Raw genomic sequence first — 12166 nt, forward strand, 5'->3', positions numbered from 1 at the left:
CAGCCTCATGCCTCATCGGCTGGAGGGTCCGAGGGGCCCGTTCAGCCGCCTGTCTCCGCTGGAGGGTCCGAGGGGCCCGTTCAGCCGCCTGTCTCCGCTGGAGGGTCCGAGGAGCCTGTCCAGCCGCCACCTGCGGCCGCCTCGTCGTCGCCTGGTCCAGCTTCATCAGAGTCTTCATCCTCGTCTGGTCCGGCCTCTGCTTCTGCTACGCCTGGTCCGGCCTCTGCTTCTGCTACGCCTGGTCCGGCCTCTGCTTCTGCTACGCCTGGTCCTGCGGCTGTTAAGCCGCCGCCCAAGCCTCGTTCTGCACCTCGATATCGCCGGCCATTTTCCGGGCCACCTGCTGGACGTCACCGCCGTCGGGGTCGGTCCCCTGAACTGCTCCGTGGTCTCCTTCGTCGCCGCCGCTGCCTTCCGCACGGCCGGCCCCCGGACCGCCATCGCCTGAGTGGCCGCCGCTGCCTTCCGCACGGCCGGCCCCCGGACCGCCATCGCCTGAGTGGCCGCCGTTGCCGTCCGCACGGCCGGCCTCCCGAACTGTATCCACGTCGCCGCCGTTGCCGTCCGCACGGTCGGCCCCCCGAACTGTTTTGGACTCCTGTGCTGTCGGCCCCCTGGCCGGCCCCCCGAACTGTTTTGGACTCCTGTGCTGTTGGCCCCCTGGCCGGCCCCCTGAACTGTTTTGGACTCCTGTGCTGTCGGCCCCCTGAACTCTTCTGTTTTGGACTCTGTTTTTTCCTGTGTTCTGGTGTGCTTCGTTTCTTTTGGTTTTGGGCTCGTTTTTTGTTTTTGTCTTTTGGCCTTCTGGTACTCCGGTTTTGTTTTGCTTCGAGCCCTCCGTCCTGGACCCCCGCCGCCCGCCCTGGTCGGGTTGTTTTCTGTTTTTTCTGGCTGTTTTGTTTCTTGTTGGGCTGTCTGGAGCCAGCCTTTGAGGGGGGGGGTACTGTCATGATCCTGGGTCCTTTTGACCCAGCGTTTTGTGTTTTCTCTTCGCGATTTTGGTTCTGTTCTTCCTCTGGTTAGTGTTTACTCTGTTCTGCCCGTGTGTTCCTGTATCTAGTCCGCGTTCTTAGTTTGTGTCCTTTCATGTGTAAGTTCCTGTTTTATTGTGAAGGTCTGTGTCTTATGTGAGTGTTTTCAGTTTGCCTCCCTAGTCTCGTCATGTTAATTACTCCCAGCTGTGTCCCCACCTGTATGTATCCCCCTGTGTTCTCTGAGTGTTTTTAAGTTGTGTCTTCTGTCATAGTAGTTGCTGGTTCGTCTGTGTTGTTTCCCCTCGGTCTCCCTGTATGTATTTCCCCGGACCTCCCTGCACCGTCATTCCTGGTTTGTGTTGTTAGTTTACCCAGTTTAGGTTTCGGTTTCATGTTCACACCCTGTTGCTGTTTGTACCCACTGCTGTAATTAAACACTCACCTGCACCAGAGCTGCCGCCTTTTGGATCCTCACTACAAATCCACACGGCTTGCCCCGCAAACCGTGACAGATACTGCAGCACTCTTTCAGGGGTCTAGTGGAGTCCATGGTTTGACAAGTAAGGGCTGTTCTGGCATATCGATATCAGCAATTTGATACCCTATTGATTATCTTTATCGATTCTCATTTGATTATCATTGGCTCCATCATCGCTAAGCAGCATATCAAAGACATTACTAACATGCAAATTAATTGCATGCTGTGTGTTCAAATGTTTGTACATGTTGGAAGAATTTCCCCCTTTGTTAAAAGGTGAAAAAACAAAATATTATCCATATCCCTGCTGTGAATGCGCCACTATTTTCCTCCTCTGGCACACAAACTAAAATCAGCTTATTGTAGTACAAGAGCAAGAGGAACAGATAAATATAATCAATATGGAAGCAGACTTACAATTCCAAAGAACGGAACTACTGGGAACTGAAATAAATGGATTAAGCAGTGGCAGTCCTAGCCTGTTTGGCGCCCTGGGCGAACACCCCCTGTGGTGCCCCTAACCCCCCCCCCCCCGCCCCCCCCCCCCACACACACACACACACACACACACACACACACACACACACACACACACACGGACAAAACATAACGTGTCGCCTGTATCTAAAACCGCTACTGGGATTAAGTTTTTAAAAAATGGATTAAGAATTAAACAATAGTTAGAGTTACTGTGAAATCACAGTCACAGCTTTGCAACACTATATGCATGTTACTATGTTTTAACAAAGAAAGAAACTTACCTTACTCCTTTCTCCTTACCTTCCTGGCAATTAATTACATCTATCTAATAAAGACAATATATGAAGCAAGGATATATTGCCTTTTTTCTGTCCCAGTTTTCTTTTTTAATGATATACCCAATTCCCCAACATGAGGTATATACAAAACAACTGAGGCTTCTCTTAGTTGTATAAATGAGATAAATGATGGGGAAATAAGTTATGTTATGTTTTGTGTGTTCTGTTCCCACATAGGAACCATTCTCCGTACTCCTGCATGCTTTCTCTCCAGGTACTCCATCACCCTACAAGACACACTGTAGCAAATGGAGAGATGAATGGATGTACATATGTTTCACTGTAAAATGTCCGTCATGTTGTCAGTTATGGAAATATTTGTTTGCTAAGTGAAGATCATCCTTTTTATATCCTTTTTACAGTCATGTGCAGTAGCGGTTTTAGATACGGGCGATTGCCCGGGGCGGCATCGTGGTGGGGGGCGGCATCACGGGCATCGGCAAAAAAAAAAAATGCTCCTACTCATGCTGCCCCGACGTCATGCCAGCGCATATTGGGAATGGCATAGGCCCCGATCGGTTTTCTATCGCCCATTTGCTGGGAGTAAGGGCTCCCTTCGTTTGCAAGGTGCGCCTGCTGCTTGCGGCGCAGAGAGGAGAGGGCGTGGCGGCGGGGGATTCTCTGATCGGCTGGAGCGGCATCTAAAAACCAACTCGCAAAATAAAACAAAATAAAAACAAACCAACAAACACGAAAACACCAGACATTATGATACAGACTTATAATTTGCACCAATGTTTTTTCGAAATTCTATACACGAAAAGTGAGCGCGAGAGCCCTCGGTGCACCTGCTCGCTGCTGAAGTCAAAGTAAACTTTATTGTCATCTCCGCTACATACAGTCCAGTATATAGAGACACGAGACGACGAGGCTCCAGTTACAGCAGTGCAAGTAAACAAACAATATATATAAGAAGAGTAAGAAAATAAATATACACTTTAGGACTAGGGGTAAAGGGATCAATAACAATTTAAAATTTACAGTTTGATGATTTAAAGCAGGGGTCGGCAACACTGGGCACCCGTGCCACAGTTGGCACGCGAAGGGTTAAGTGATGGCACGACCATAGCTGGACTGGCCATTGGGCATTATTTTGGTCGGTGGCCGATGATTTTTTTTTTTTTGTAACGGTATATAATGAAAGTGGTGGATTGGCCAGATGCTGGTCGGTGTGTAAAAAACGAACTCAGTTGTTTGGTGGTGGCTAAGCTTCCACAGATTCAGTAATATTAATAAGTGGTGGATGCCAGCAGGTGGATGAGAGAAAGGGGAGGCAAGAGGAGAGACCCGAGGCAGCCGCCGGTCCGAGTGTCAGGTGAACTGAACTTCAGGTAAGAAGTTATGACCTGCAGTCTATCTGGGTCAGATATAAACCAAGTTTAGGTGCAGTTTATTCTTGTTGTGCTGACTTTTTATAGTCAGTTACAATAACTGTACTTTATTTTATTCATAAGGTTAGTTAGTAGAGTTGCCAACCGTCCCGTAAAAAGACGGAATCGTCCCGCATCCAGAGAAAATATTACACGTTTGGTGTTGAGCTGAGAAGGGACGCAGTTTGTCCCGGACTTCAGCTACAATGAAAAAGACATAAAGCTGGAGCTGCACAGCTGCCTCTTCTCTCATTCTCTCCCCTCTCTCTCCTGTTGCTACTTTAATCATGAAACTGATCAATGATCAGCTGATCGGCTTTTCTCTCTTGTTTGTTTATCGCCCACTTTGCGCCAGAAAGAGGAAACCGCCGGATGTCGCGCTAAACAACAGCAGCACGTTTAAGCTTGATCAGCTGTTGTTAGAATTTATTTAATATTTCTTTTTAGTAGCTGATGTTTGCTGGAGCCACAGCTCAAACCTGCTGGTCATGGTGTTGGTTTGGTTATCTGGTGAGCGGGAAACATGCAGATGAAACCAGGAGATGTCCTTACTGAATCATCAGAGCTGAACAGGTGATGGAGAAACAGTTTTACCTTTTAGGTGACATGAATGAGTTCAAGGGTTGGGTTGAATATTAACAAACATGCCATATTGGCCCAGTTTATTTCTCTTATCAGTGGTTCTATATATTGTGTAACTGTTCATATAGAGCGTTATTAGATTTATTGCTAATACAATCATATGGCACAGAACTTCTGAGGAAATTTTAAATGGCACTCGTCATCAGAAAGGTTGCCTACCCCTGATTTAAAGTCTCGCACACAACCCGTCAAAAGGGGAGGGGGGGGCCTGCTGCTTCCAAATAGAGCACATTTCATTTATAATGTTGTAAATCCAATACCATTATGTATTCATGATTTGAATCCTGGGTTGTGTGAAATCTCAGAAATGCACCCTAGACAAAGTGTGCTCATCTCATTTTAGTTTTAGCTCTTCGAAGCCGACCGGGAGGTCAAGGCACGATGTGCCGGGAGAGCGGTGTTCCTCCCGGCTGTAGTAGGTCTTGACCTCCCGTTAGCTTTGAGATGGTGGGTGTCAGATCTCCGAAAACGTCTGAGCACTTTTGCAAATATGCGATGTCTTGTAAACTGAGCAAATATCTGACGTTTACACAACTACATTCATGCCTCAAAATATCTTAAAAGTGTATTTTGTGACCCAGAAAGAGTAATATTACAACTAAGTAGCTGCCGCCATTGTTGGAATTCAACTTTTGCGAGATCCTGAGTTTGTTTTGGGAGATTTCGCAAAACTTTTGCGAGATCCCGAGTTATTTTTGCGTGATCTCGCCAAAGTCTCTCTTAGCAATCTCAGCAACAAAGGACATACACCCATGTGTGTTGATTTCTCCCTAAGATGGCAAACTGAAACACTCCAAGTTGGTGACTTTTGGAGATTTATTTCCCTGGATGATTGAGAATGCATCAGACGAACACAAAAGGAAGTTCACAGCTTTTAGCAGCTCCCCCACTCCCTCATTGACACACCCCCACTCCCCTCCCTCCAGAATTCCCAGGTAACAACCTAATATACATATGAATGACTAGCCAATTTAGCTTCCACTTGGCTGAAGCTAAAGCTTAGCTAAAAGCCTACCAGCCATTTGGCTGCTCTCCGGGTTTTATAGGTAGAAAGGTAGAAGCCTGGGGATGCTACTGTGTAAACAACTCCTTGGTGGCAGAGCCCCTGGTGTTGATGAGGTCCGCCCCGAGTTCCTGAAAGCTCTGGACATTGTAGGGCTGTCCTGGTTGACACGCCTCTGCAATGTTGCGTGGAGATCAGGGGCAGTACCTGTGGACTAGCAGACCGGGGTGGTGGTCCCCATCTTTAAGAAGGGGGACCGGAGGGTGTGTTCCAACTACAGGGGGATCACACTCCTCAGCCTCCCTGGGAAAGTCTATGCCAGGGTGCTGGAAAGGAGAGTTCGTCCGCTAGTCGAACCTCGGATACAGGAGGAACAATGCGGTTTTCGTCCTGGTCGCGGAACACTGGACCAGCTCTTTATCCTCTCGAGGATACTTGAGGGTGCATGGGAGTTTGCCCAACCAGTCTACATGTGTTTTGTGGACTTGGAGAAGGCATTCGACCGTGTCCCTCAGGGTGTCCTGTGGGAGGTGTTGCGGGAGTATGGGGTGTCTGGCCCATTGCTACGGGCCATTCGATCCCTATACAACCGTTGCAAGAGCTTGGTTCGCATTGCCGGCAATAAGTCGGACTCGTTCCCGGTGGGTGATGGGCTCCGCCAGGGCTGCCCTTTGTCTCCGGTTCTGTTCATAATTTTTATGGACAGGATTTCTAGGCGCAGCCAAGTGGCGGAGGGCTTTCGCTTTGGTGGCCTCAGAATCTCATCTCTGATTTTTGCGGATGATGTGGTTCTGTTGGCTTCACCGGGTGAGGGCCTCCAGCTCGCACTGGAACGGTTCGCAGCCGAGTGTGAAGCAGCGGGAATGAGAATCAGCACCTCCAAATCTGAGGCCATGGTTCTCAGCCGGAAAAGGGTGGAGTGCCCACTCCGGGTCGGGGATGAGTTCCTGCCCCAGGTGGAGGAGTTCAAGTATCTCGGGGTCTTGTTCGCGAGTGATGGGAGAAGGGAGCCGGAGATCGACAGACGGATTGGGGCTGCAGCTGCAGTAATGCGACCCGGCCTCGGATAAAGCAGATGAAGATGGATGGATGGATGGACAAATATAATGACTCAATATATTTGGTCATTTCAAAAGTAATATCAGTTTTATCTTTCCATAGCACCTTTCACAAGTATCTGTGACAGAGTGGTGACCTGAGTGTTTTGACCTGTGACCGCTGAGATAGGCTCCAGTTCAAACGCAACAAAAGAGAATGGATGGAAGATGAAGGACGTCTGACTTCAAACAGCATTGATGGTTCTGTCTAAGTGGGAAAACTGGATTATCTGTTGGCACACAGATGATTTTACTTATTTGCTCACGTGAAGAACAGATTTTTTTTTAAAGAGCTTTGTAAAGTGTAATATATCTTGTTATGTGGTGTGAAATATTTTCACTGTCTCTGGTGACTGTTTATGCATCTGTGTCTCGGTGAGTGCTTTTCATTAAGCTAATGCTACTTCATCTTAGCTTCTCCTGAGTAAGGGATGAGTGAGTGTTAGGAGAAAGGATATAATTGTTTTTCACCATACACTCCTTCAACAGCCTCTTCTTTTCTTCTTGAGATCCATCAAGAGGTACGAATATAAATGTACGCCGGGCTGGATGTGGCTTGCGGGCCATGAGTTTGACACATGTGCTCTACCTAATCACATGAGCCAAGGTGTGAAGTTTCAGGTGAGCTCGTCATTGCTGGATATTCAGTGTTGAGAGTGTTATGGAAAATATTGAATAAAACTGCAAACAACAGGCATGCGTGGCTTTTGAAGTGAGGTTTATTAAAAAAAGAAAAGAAAAACACTGCAGTGGAGAAAAATGTTCAGATCACACACCTAACCCGTTATACTTCCCAAACAAAGAACGTTTCACAGCAGATCAATTATTAACAGATCCTTATCTCTTCAGTCTAGGAACAGTTCCGACCAACCGTCATCTCATCTGCAACAGGATGTCCAGAGCCCTCAAGAGGAAAATGAGTCTGCTGTGAAGGTGCAATAAAACTTGGACCCCACTTTTGATCACATTCCACATGCATACAACTGATGCCAAGAGTGAGCTTTCTATACTGAGTATAAAAGTGTTACTACTGTTACTAAAGTGAATCAATTAATACATAAACTAAAGAAATTTCCAGTACAAGAGTCTGCAGCCTCCAAAACAAAACCATCTTCAACCGATCCAAGGGCTGTGTGGTGCTCCAGCAAAAAAAAAAAAAAAAACTAACAGCAGTGATTAATCAACACTTATTCAGATGTTACAAATGCAATCACACAAAAATGTCTCAACCATTAATCAGTTAAATGACTAATTGGTTGTCTGGTTTTAAGCCTAATCCTTTTTATTTGTTCTAGATGTGAATCTCTTGAGTTTCGTGAACCTTGGTTGGATGAAGGATGAGCTCAAAAGAGGCTGTCCAGTGTTTGCCAATGTCCCATAAAAAGGGAAAAACTGTAGCCTGCTCTTTCAGGCCAGCAGTCTTTGGTCAGACATTAGTTTGTCTCTTCTGACTCAGACTTTTTACTGTTATGTATTATGTTGTTGTTATCTGGCCAAGAACTTCCATGAAAAAGCCAAATACAAGCACTTCTTCAAAAGGCAAATGGCAAGTCTAAATATTACCAGTTTACCTCACAAATGCCCTTATTGTGGTTTTTGAGTTCATACTGGGGAGACATTTGCAAAAATCATTTCACCTTATTGTTGTGAAAATATTGAATGACTGATGAATTGGTAGATACATTCATTTATTGATTCATAAATCCATTCCTTGTTTAATTTCTGAGCTCTGTTTGAAATACTGCATTTGAAAATGCCTGTCACAACAGAAAACATAATCAACTTCATGTGCTCTGTTTGGTTCTATTCTGTAACTTGATAATGATCACTTACATAATGAGCAAGTTTTAAATATAATAGGTATGGCATCGACTGGGGAGCAGGACCATGGAGTTTTTTGTTTTTGTTTCCATTTTATCTTATTTTTACATTTTATTTTCTCTGTGGAATTGGCTTGAGGAACTGTCCAGTTTCATTTGTACACAAACCTTTTTTTTATTCATTTAATTATTTATTTATTTATTTATTCATATGTAGCTAACAGAAAGAAAATGTTAAAACCTTTATAGATTTTCAGAAAATTAAGAACTGTCAAGTTAGTCTAAAGAATGACTCAACAAACTATATTATATATATATATATATGTTAAAACACACTTTTTTTGCTTAAGAGCATTTTATTTACCCTTGTTATTCTGTTTGAGTAGATTTGAATGGGTGATCCTTTTCACACTGATAAGTGGTTAATGAGTTTTTACTTGGGGGTTCCTAAAAAAGACATCCACTTTGGTCCCTAATGGACATAAATGTCCATTCCCCAAAAAGTGCAATAAAAATATTATATATTAATATTTTTTTCCACTTTAAATTGGTCAGTCTTTTAAAACTACTTCTCCCTGAAATATTCATATAAAGTTTTAATTATATTTTCGTTGTTTTAACCCTTTAAATCCCAGTTTTACTTCATGAGCGCCCTGTTTTTTTAGCCCCCAAAAACAAAAAAACTCAATATTTTAAAAAAATAACATTTGAAGTAATATTTGATTGTTATTATAATTAGGCCTTTAGATGGACTAAAGATTGGCACCAAGAGTCATTTCGATCGCCTTTTATTTTTTTTCCAGGAGCGCATTTCATAAAATGCACACTATCGACCACGCCCAAAAAGTGCAATAAAAATATTAAATATTAATTTTTTTTTCACTTTAAATTGGTCAGTCTTTTAAAACTACTTCTCCCTGAAATATTCATATAAAGTTTTAATTATATTTTCGTTGTTTTAACCCTTTAAATTACAAAAAAACTAAAAAAAAAACTAAAAAACTAAATATTTTCCCAAAAAAACATTTGAAGTAATATTTGATTGTTATTATAATTAGGCCTTTAGATGGACTAAAGATTGGCACCAAGAGTCATTTCGATCGCCTTTTATTTTTTTTTCCAGAACCAGAAAATGGTCTCCAGGCGGCAAATGCTGCTCGTCGAGGCCGAAATGAGTGCATTCTCCCGGGTTAACTCGCGACGATGATCGGGGCATGATGCGTCGGACTCCTTTTTCCAGCGCACACTTCCGGTACCACGTCACAACAAATACGTCATTTCCTGTTGACTAAAAAAAAAATGCACCCTCTCATGGTCCTAGGGACCAAAAAATGGTCCGCCCGATCAGCGGGCGAAGCCGCTGCTGCACGCCAGAAAAGAGGCGTCATTTCCGGCAGGTCTGTCCAAGCAGCCCGCTGTTTTCCAGCAGAGGTCAAATGTGAAGCAAGGGCGCCACCCGGTGGACAAATAAAAAAATTACAACTCTAAGGCCTGTAGTCCAAAACGAAACCTAAGCTGGAGACCTGACGATCCCTTTGACCGTAATTTTTCTGGCGTGAAAAATAGCGTTTATAATGGGTTTCAATGTGGACATTTTTGTCCAAAGGGCCTAAGGTGGATGGATTGCTGTAACTTAGCCATTTTAGGCTGATTTAATGAATTGACACCACAATTAAAAAAAATAAGTAAAAAAAACATTCTTTGACAAATTTGGCTTTAATCCACTCAACACAGTGAAGATGGTTTAAAACTAAAAATGAAAAAGACAATAAATGTCCTTAAGACCCCCCCAAGGGTTAAAAAGTTGGGTAATCTTTGTTACATTGCAAACAATTATATACTTAAATGCGAGCATGCTGCTGCTCACTGTAAAGTACATTGCCAAATTCAGTGATCCCACACCAAACTGATAAAATTACCATTTGCTGTGTGTGCTTCTAGAATACAAAAAATACAAAGCCAAAAAAGTCTTAATACTTTATACAATATATATATATATATATATATATATATATATATATATATATATATATATATATACATATATATATAGCAGGAATGCACTCCAGGTGCAAGAGCAAAACACAAATTCACCAATAAGTGCTCTTTGGTTTGACAAACCATGCTTCTCTATCTGGAAATTTGATAGATGAGTCAGATCAGATGAGCTAATACTTTTGGCAATGTAGTGCACATTTCTGCTGACCAGCTGTTTATGTCCTACATAATTTTCAAATATTTTTTTAACATAGTTACAAATATCTGATTTCTAAATGCTCAATGTTCAAATGTTAGATCATAAAAGGTAAGCATTTTTTTCAAATGCTATAATATATTATTTCTCCCATAATCATTAAAAAAAGCAATAAAGTTAAATTATTACAACCCTATATAAAATGTGGATCTGAAAGGATGCAAATGCCCATTTTTAGATATGAGAAAGAGGTGATGAATGATGAATGGAAAAAATGCATTTCAGAAATATTCAAAACATCACTTTTAAAATCAAACTCGAAACCAAAGGTGGCAACTTCAACATGAAATGAACTGTTAAGCTGCTTAGGAAAGCAAATTGTCCCTGGGTTATCTGGATACAGTTTACCTTTCTTCCTTTCTCTCTCTCTCCTCTACCAGTGTGAGTGTGTGTTTGTGTGTGTTGTACTGCCTGAGGACAGTAACCTTTGTGTTAGTAACCTGCAGCTTGCAAGCCAAGGGTTAGAATTGAGGCTTAACTGTAACCATATTAATACACATACTATATGTGTTATTTTGTCCTCTCCCAAAAATACATAAAACTACAACAACAACAACAAAAAAACACTGTTTACAATGGATAGTCAGGAATGCACTCCAGGTGTCCAGCAAAACATACATTCACTAATAAGTGCTATGTGGTGTACCCTTTTACATTTTATTTGATGTGGTGGTTATGGCAGCAGTAGTAGGAACAAAATTAGGTTGTCAGAAAAATGCTGATATATCCATACTATCCTTACTAGAAATCATGATCATGTCTAACCACAATGCTTTTGTGACAATAATTAATATTTGATTGGAACATCTGCCCACATGTGAGTGATAGATGTAGTGGTTTTGAATGACAGCAACATCAGGAAGAAGGAAAACGAGAAGCTTGAGAAATACCAAGGGCTCAGAGAAGAGCCCGAGAAGATGTGGAGAGTGAAGGTAACAGTGGTCCCAGTAGTAATTGGAGCACTCGGTGCGGTGACTCCCAGGCCAGGCGAGTGGCTCCAGCAGATCCGAGGAATAACATCGGAGATCTCTGTCCAGAAGAGCGCACTCCTAGGAACAGCTAAGATACTGCGCAGGACCCTCAAACTCCCAGGCCTCTGGTAGAGGACCCGAGCTTGAACGAAAAGACTGCCTGCCTCTGTTTGTGTTTGTGTGTTTGAGTCCTTCCTACTCTGAGAGTATGACAGCTCTCCACTTGCATAATAACAATAACACAAGTTTAAGGAGATCAACCCTGTAAAATTCTACAAATCTAAATATTTGCTGACTGTATTAGAAAATGCTGACAATATTCATTACATGAATTAAACACCCTCTATGTTATAAGTTACTTTACTGCACCATTTTCCTTTTCATGCAAACAGCTTACTTTAACTAAGAATAATAATGCTGTTGTCTGTCTTCTTGTAATTCTGCCAACTCGTAAGAAAATACTTCATTTCTTAAGAACCATAGATGTTAGAAACTACTAAAGAGTATAACCCCTGGGTACATTTTTTACATGGTTAATTTAAGCTATGGTTTAGGGGGGGAAACTACCAAAATGTCACATATCCAAAGACTTCTTTAACGTAACCCCTTTCATGATTACTAGTCCTTCCTAAAGATTCCCAATATCAGTTTCAGTTAGGAGGGTTAGGAAATTACTATAGTTGTAGATACACATCCATTTGGCTTTCAGTTCTTTCCCCACTGAGTGTATGGCATTCAA

The sequence above is a fragment of the Mchenga conophoros genome, linkage group LG22 (assembly GCF_057382185.1).
Source record: "Mchenga conophoros isolate Kocher_MC1m ecotype Shallow Benthic linkage group LG22, M_conophoros_male_GT1.1, whole genome shotgun sequence".
Lineage (NCBI taxonomy): Eukaryota > Metazoa > Chordata > Actinopteri > Cichliformes > Cichlidae > Mchenga > Mchenga conophoros.